This window comes from Aquarana catesbeiana, linkage group LG01, assembly GCF_042186555.1.
Source record: "Aquarana catesbeiana isolate 2022-GZ linkage group LG01, ASM4218655v1, whole genome shotgun sequence".
NCBI lineage: Eukaryota > Metazoa > Chordata > Amphibia > Anura > Ranidae > Aquarana > Aquarana catesbeiana.
Window position 1 is genome coordinate 199,411,732 of NC_133324.1, and position 8,144 is coordinate 199,419,875.

The window sequence follows — 8,144 nt, forward strand, 5'->3', positions numbered from 1 at the left end:
TACAGTGTATTGTGTATATATATGCATCCCAGGTGTTGCATATATATATATATATACACTGTATTCAGTTTAGCTAGATCCGTTCCTGTTATCTTCTATCTAGACTATTTACATTTAATGCAGTGCGTCCTGCTCACAGTGTTCAGCTAGATCCGTTCCTGCTATTTACATTTAGTGCAGTGCGTCCTGCTCACAGTGTTCAGCTAGATCCGTTCCTGCTATTTACATTTAGTGCAGTGCGTCCTGCTCACAGTGTTCAGCTAGATCCGTTCCTGCAATTAACATTTAGTGCAGTGCGTCCTGCTCTCAGTGTTCAGCTAGATCCGTTCCTGCTATTTACATTTAGTGCAGTGCGTCCTGCTCACAGTGTTCAGCTAGATCCGTTCCTGCTATTTACATTTAGTGCAGTGCGTCCTGCTCACAGTGTTCAGCTAGATCCGTTCCTGCTATTTACATTTAGTGCAGTGCGTCCTGCTCACAGTGTTCAGCTAGAGCCGTTCCTGCTATTTACATTTAGTGCAGTGCGTCCTGCTCACAGTGTTCAGCTAGAGCCGTTCCTGCTATTTACATTTAGTGCAGTGCGTCCTGCTCACAGTGTTCAGCTAGAGCCGTTCCTGCTATTTACATTTAGTGCAGTGCGTCCTGCTCACAGTGTTCAGCTAGATCCGTTCCTGCTATTTACATTTAGTGCAGTGCGTCCTGCTCACAGTGTTCAGCTAGATCCGTTCCTGCTATTTACATTTAGTGCAGTGCGTCCTGCTCACAGTGTTCAGCTAGATCCGTTCCTGCTATTTACATTTAGTGCAGTGCGTCCTGCTCACAGTGTTCAGCTAGAGCCGTTCCTGCTATTTACATTTAGTGCAGTGCGTCCTGCTCACAGTGTTCAGCTAGATCCGTTCCTGCTATTTACATTTAGTGCAGTGCGTCCTGCTCACAGTGTTCAGCTAGATCCGTTCCTGCTATTTACATTTAGTGCAGTGCGTCCTGCTCACAGTGTTCAGTTAGATCCGTTCCTGCTATTTACATTTAGTGCAGTGCGTCCTGCTCACAGTGTTCAGCTAGAGCCGTTCCTGCTATTTACATTTAGTGCAGTGCGTCCTGCTCACAGTGTTCAGCTAGAGCCGTTCCTGCTATTTACATTTAGTGCAGTGCGTCCTGCTCACAGTGTTCAGCTAGATCCGTTCCTGCTATTTACATTTAGTGCAGTGCGTCCTGCTCACAGTGTTCAGCTAGATCCGTTCCTGCAATTTACATTTAGTGCAGTGCGTCCTGCTCACAGTGTTCAGCTAGATCCGTTCCTGCTATTTACATTTAGTGCAGTGCGTCCTGCTCACAGTGTTCAGCTAGAGCCGTTCCTGCTATTTACATTTAGTGCAGTGCGTCCTGCTCACAGTGTTCAGCTAGAGCCGTTCCTGCTATTTACATTTAGTGCAGTGCGTCCTGCTCACAGTGTTCAGCTAGATCCGTTCCTGCTATTTACATTTAGTGCAGTGCGTCCTGCTCACAGTGTTCAGCTAGATCCGTTCCTGCAATTTACATTTAGTGCAGTGCGTCCTGCTCACAGTGTTCAGCTAGATCCGTTCCTGCTATTTACATTTAGTGCAGTACGTCCTGCTCACAGTGTTCAGCTAGAGCCGTTCCTGCTATTTACATTTAGTGCAGTGCGTCCTGCTCACAGTGTTCAGCTAGAGCCGTTCCTGCTATTTACATTTAGTGCAGTGCGTCCTGCTCACAGTGTTCAGCTAGATCCGTTCCTGTTATCTTCTAGACTATTTACATTTAGTGCAGTGCGTCCTGCTCACAGTGTTCAGCTAGATCCGTTCCTGTTATCTTCCTACTGACAGGCAGGCTTGTCTGGTTACAGTATATAAAGCTACCTGAAGAAAATTACAGGTGTTTTATCTTTGATCCTATTAGTACCACGGTCAGGCAGCTAGACTATTTACATTTAGTGCAGTGCGTCCTGCTCACAGTGTTCAGCTAGATCCGTTCCTGTTTTCTTCCTACTGACAGGCAGGCTTGTCTGGTTACAGTATATAAAGCTACCTGAAGAAAATTACAGGTGTTCTATTTGATCCTATTAGTACCACGGTCAGGCAGCTAGACTATTTACATTTAGTGCAGTGCGTCCTGCTCACAGTGTTCAGCTAGATCCGTTCCTGCTATTTACATTTAGTGCAGTGCGTCCTGCTCACAGTGTTCAGCTAGATCCGTTCCTGTTATTTACATTTAGTGCAGTGCGTCCTGCTCACAGTGTTCAGCTAGATCCGTTCCTGCTATTTACATTTAGTGCAGTGCGTCCTGCTCACAGTGTTCAGCTAGATCCGTTCCTGCTATTTACATTTAGTGCAGTGCGTCCTGCTCACAGTGTTCAGCTAGATCCGTTCCTGCTATTTACATTTAGTGCAGTGCGTCCTGCTCACAGTGTTCAGCTAGAGCCGTTCCTGTTATCTTCCTACTGACAGGCAGGCTTGTCTGGTTACAGTATATAAAGCTACCTGAAGAAAATTACAGGTGTTCTATTTGATCCTATTAGTACCACGGTCAGGGAGCTAGACTATTTACATTTAGTACAGTGTGTCCTGCTCACAGTGTTCAGCTAGATCCGTTCCTGTTATCTTCCTACTGACAGGCAGGCTTGTCTGGTTACAGTATATAAAGCTATCTGAAGAAAATTACAGGTGTTCTATTTGATCCTATTAGTACCACGGTCAGGCAGCTAGACTATTTACATTTAGTACAGTGCGTCCTGCTCACAGTGTTCAGCTAGATCCGTTCCTGTTATCTTCCTGCTGACTCGGTTGAATTGATGATAGGCAACTCCTATCCTCATATTGATTAGTGGTTCCAAATTAATAATAACTACTGCAGTAGGGAACAGACACAAAAGATACGCTCAGCATCTTTCCAAATTACTGTTCTGCTTTATTATGACGCAATTGAAGGTTTTTATGCACATGATTACGTAGGTATCACATTAATATTACAATTGTAGGTTTATCATAACAAGGGGCGTTACATAGGCAGGCTTATTCTAATCAGGACTCGAAAGAATGTAAACATTTACTGAAAACATTATTAGTGCTGTTGCACAGTGAGGGCAGTGTGCAATACATACAAAATACAATACAATTATATACAGAACTTACAAATTTCCATTACAGTCTCCCCTCTTTTGATCAATATTTTGATCACTAACCATACCTGCTATCACCTTTAACCTGGAACCTCCACATGCTTAGGTGGAGGTAGTCCTGGCCAAAGAGGCAAAAAACTCCATTGTGGAGAAGATAATAGCTGAGCAACTTTTTCATTACCAAATGACGTTTCATTGTGAAAAACAAATGATTGATAAGACATATTTACAGAGTACTGGCTGTACACTCCTGTGGCCAGAATGGCCTTCTAGCTTAATTGTTGGCATGCTGACTTATCAGCATATGTAAACACAGACAATTCTACATAAAATGGAAGACGTACAAAAGACAAATATGACTTCAACATGGCTAAACTATTTTTCAAATATATATATCCCTTACAATTAAAGTAACTGAATCAAAAAGTACCCTAGACTGTGATCACAAGAGGGAAACAAATCAAACACAGAGATTTCTTTAATTAAGTCATTTTTGCAGTGTCTGGTGTGGATCCAGGTGACTTTTCCTTCAAGTTTTGCAAAAACTGTACATGAAATAGATGCTGTATTGAGTCTCCAAACATTTCCTTATATATAAATGTCTCTTAACAATCCAAAAGTCACCTGGCTTTAGTTTTAGATCCTTCCAAACTTTTAGGATCTGGAATTAGGGAGAAAACACATAAATGAGTTTGTAAAAAACCTTAAAAGATCAGCATTCTCCGTGAGATCCGAATGGAGGACTTCAGCTGCTGAGACAAAATATAAGCAAGTGAGTAACACACTCCCAAACAAAATCCCATAGGGAGAGAGTCCAACATCCCCTTAGGGGCTTGATAAAATTTAAGAAAACATTCAGGCAAAAGTTTTCTAGTTTCTTACTTTACTTTGTCCGCTATATTGTAGACAGTAGGGGGTGTAAAAATAAAACCTCAAAACTTCTAGTAAGGACTCTCCTATAAAAATTATTTCCTCTGTTACTCTCTGTACTTTCTGCACTATGTACTTACAAACTACTTCTGATAACACTTTTTACTGTGGCCTTTGCAGTAGCATTTGCCACTGGACATCCAAAAAACATGTCCATACAGACAAAATGCATACTCGTAAGATCCTGACTTGGGCATCTGGATATATCTTTTATGTAATCTCTGGGAGGGATGTTCAGCTTTTGGTAACACCTTTGGTAACAGGTAAAACAAGAAGTGGTGTGTTATAAAAACAACTGTGGTGAACCCTGGCTCTATCCCACGCTCATTTACTAAGGCAGCCATAACTTCTTGTGACTGATGACACGGTCCATGTGTCAAGCTGAAGGGAAAAGAGTGGCTGGCAGACATAAATGATCACCTTTTCCAAAGTCCTGTTTCATAAGAAGTTGCCCCCTGTGGACCACTTGTTCTTCTCGTTCTGGGGTCCTTAAAGTTGAATTATTAATCCCAGCTATACTGGGCCAGAACTAGGGTGGAATCTGTGAGTTGCACAGACCCATCAAGTGTCCGGGGCTGTAAATGCAGCATCCTTAGAGTCACCTGGTCTGCTTCCATGTGTGAAAGTTAATATGGCTACCTCAGCAAGAAGCTGGAAGGCTGAAAACAGCCGATCAAATTAACTTGGCATGCTTGGTTGGTTTACCTGCCGAAGTAAAAACAAACTTCTGGCCCTTTAAATGGAACCAAAAGCACTCTATATCTCGACTATCTATATAAATATACACTCTTTTTATAGCTCACAGGCTTTGCTAAAACATGGAGCTCTGCTTCTTGAGCTGGGCAAAAAGGATCCAATGACTTTGAATACAGAGTATCCTTCTGGGTGATAAACTGCATACTCAAATCTACAAAAAAATTAAATATCTGGGTCTTCAGGGAGTGTGTCCTGCACTGGACTCACAGCAGCTGATTCCTATGTCATCAATTTAACACATGCGTCTTTTCCTTTCTTTTGAATAAATGTACGCATTTTTCATTGTTAGATTTGTACATAAACAAACTCATATTTTAAACCTTTCATTAGACAAACATTTAGTTAGCTGTAAATTTGCTGCACAGAATGTCGGACCATTGACCAAAACAATATCTAACTTTGTCTAATAGCACCTTTGCATAAAAGCTACAGCTCTGATATATCGGGGTGAACCCTTCATTACTGGGTCCAGCTTGCATAAATATATTACAATGTCTTGTTTTCTATCACACTGTTTGTGTAAGAACTCCAGTTTCATGTTTCAAAAGACAACTTCTTCCTGGCAATATTATAATAAATGATAACAATACCCTGCGGTCATGGAGAGATGCCCATAAATCCAAAACTATTCTTCTGCTTATACCACTGTACTTTACAAGAAAAAGGGGCACATCATTTCACAATCCACACATTCTGCTTTGGATTTCAAAAATAAAAATAAATAAAAACAAAAGGACCAAGAATCTGTATGATGGACCAGAAAGCATCAAAAACTATAAAACAACTGGCTGCAGGCGGCATCTATCCTAACAGGGTGTGTGGACTTGATGTGATGGGTCTGTTATATTTAAATTTTATTTATTATTACTCTTACATCATGGACCGCACATCAAGTTATTATCAAAAACCTTAAAATTTCATTTTTATAGAAGAACTTCTTATGTATTCCATCCATCTTGGCTTTGTTAAATATTATGGCAGCTTTATTCAAAATAACAACCTCATCTTAATCTTTTTTTTCTCTCAATAAGGGCTTATTGTATAAATGTAAAATTACAAAATTGTTATCTTAATCTAAACTAATCTCATTCATTACAAATTTCCCCATTAACCTGGACTTCATTTCCAACCAAAGGTTGTCTAAACCAGTTTCAATATATCTATATTATTGTTAAAATTGTTAAACTCATATTAGAAATGAATACTCATTACTACTTAATTTTACTTAATTTCCCTTTTTTAAATGCACTGTTTCCACTATCAAAGGATATTCAATTTGTGTAATACATGGTTAAATGTAACCTTCATTTTACCATGTTTGGAAAACAGATTCAAAATAATTGTGATCACATTGTTTACCATTAGATTCGTTAACCCGGCACATTTTGTTATAAATGTTTTGTCTAAAAAAAACTGGAATTGGCGTGATGTCCTTCCAGCTTATCACTGACCTCTCATCCCAGCCACATTTCTTTCATGAGAGCACAAAGGAGGGGGTCACATCTGCGTACATGACACACACAAGGGATAGAACTAAAGGTCCCAGCATTCGCACACACATACACCAATATCTCTCTAAAATCGCTTACATTTTCCCATTTGTACACAACACATGCATATCATTCTCTCACTTTCTTTTAACTTTCATATCTAGCTTCTATGATTCTATGATCAGATGGGGAGCCACAGTGCTCATCCCATCTTCCCTCTCTGACAACATATAAAGTATTCTGTTTTACCTCTCATTTCTCTGTTTCTGACTTTTACTAGTTGTAGTGCCTGATCCCAAATTCATCCCACAACTTAGCATGAAAATGTCCCTTTCTGTCTAGTTCTAATGTCACCCTTGATCCATCCTGCTCACATTGATAGCTGTTTCTCTAGCTGTATACTCTGCATGATTCTTAGTCCCTATGGCCTTTGGTAACTCAGTTACCCATTGTGGATCCCTGTCCACTCTAACCATTAATCTAGGGGCTCAGTATAGGCGGAACCGCACCTTTGGTTCATATGTAGCGCTCCTCTTGCGCTGGGCATTTTTGAGGGTCTCTTACCCTTCATTCCCTTACTTAATTCAATGCCCATAATGACTGGCCAGTCTTCTCTCTTCTCTACTTGTGCCTATACCCTCTTGCCTCTAAACTACTTTATCTAGCAGATGTACTACATATACCTGTGAACAGCACTATTCTTCCCTTTCTTATTTATAACACTCCGATGGACAATAGACAGGGACAACATAACATATAACCACCAATCAATACAGTTCGATTAAGGGGAGTAAAATAGGTACCCTTTGTCCCGAAAATGCCTTACCGATCAAGGAAGTCTGATAACTCAAATGTAAGCAAAAGGCTTACCTCAGCCGGCTGATTATCAGAAATTCCCGGATCGTCTCAAGCTCCTCGTTTCGGATACTCAGGGTCACCTGGAATCCCCTCCTAAGGCAAAGCTCGCCATGCTGACTCGGTTGAATTGATGATAGGCAACTCCTATCCTCATATTGATTAGTGGTTCCAAATTAATAATAACTACTGCAGTAGGGAACAGACACAAAAGATACGCTCAGCATCTTTCCAAATTACTGTTCTGCTTTATTATGACGCAATTGAAGGTTTTTATGCACATGATTACGTAGGTATCACATTAATATTACAATTGTAGGTTTATCATAACAAGGGGCGTTACATAGGCAGGCTTATTCTAATCAGGACTCGAAAGAATGTAAACATTTACTGAAAACATTATTAGTGCTGTTGCACAGTGAGGGCAGTGTGCAATACATACAAAATACAATACAATTATATACAGAACTTACAAATTTCCATTACACTACTGACAGGCAGGCTTGTCTGGTTACAGTATATAAAGCTACCTGAAGAAAATTACAGGTGTTCTATCCCAGCTTAGTGCAGCTACAGGCCATTAGTATGTCTGGAAGGCCAAGAAGGAGAGGCAGACAGTCACAAGCCAATAAGAGAGGGCAAGCAGGCTCTGTGTCTAGTGCTGGTCGTGGAGACGGTGCATCCTCATCAGCACGTGGCCATGGGACACGCTTGGCCTTTTTTTCGGCAGCTGGCCGTGTTGAGCCGCAACATGCGGAAGACTTGGTCGAGTGGATGACCAAGCCGTCCTCATCCTCCTCATCCTCTCTCACCCATGCCCAGGGTGCTTTGTCTGGCAAAGCAGCGGCCTCTTCCCTCAGCTCAATGTCAACAGTGACTCCTTCCCTAGCTCCACCATGTCCTCATGAGGATTCCCTCGAACTGTTTGACCACAGTGTTGGGTACATGCTCCAGGAGGATGCCCAGCGTTTGGAAGG

At 41.2% G+C, this 8,144-nt stretch overlaps 1 long non-coding RNA gene across 1 annotated transcript; it reads right to left on the reverse strand.

Annotated features, from left to right (window-relative positions):
* Positions 1–2,901: 2,901 nt before the first annotated feature.
* Positions 2,902–7,646, reverse strand: LOC141138425 (uncharacterized). Its single transcript, XR_012243687.1, has 2 exons — positions 7,183–7,646; positions 2,902–3,797 (listed from the first exon to the last, which is right to left on the reverse strand). It is a non-coding gene; the product is annotated as an uncharacterized lncRNA (long non-coding RNA).
* Between the last annotated feature and the right edge of the window lie 498 nt (positions 7,647–8,144).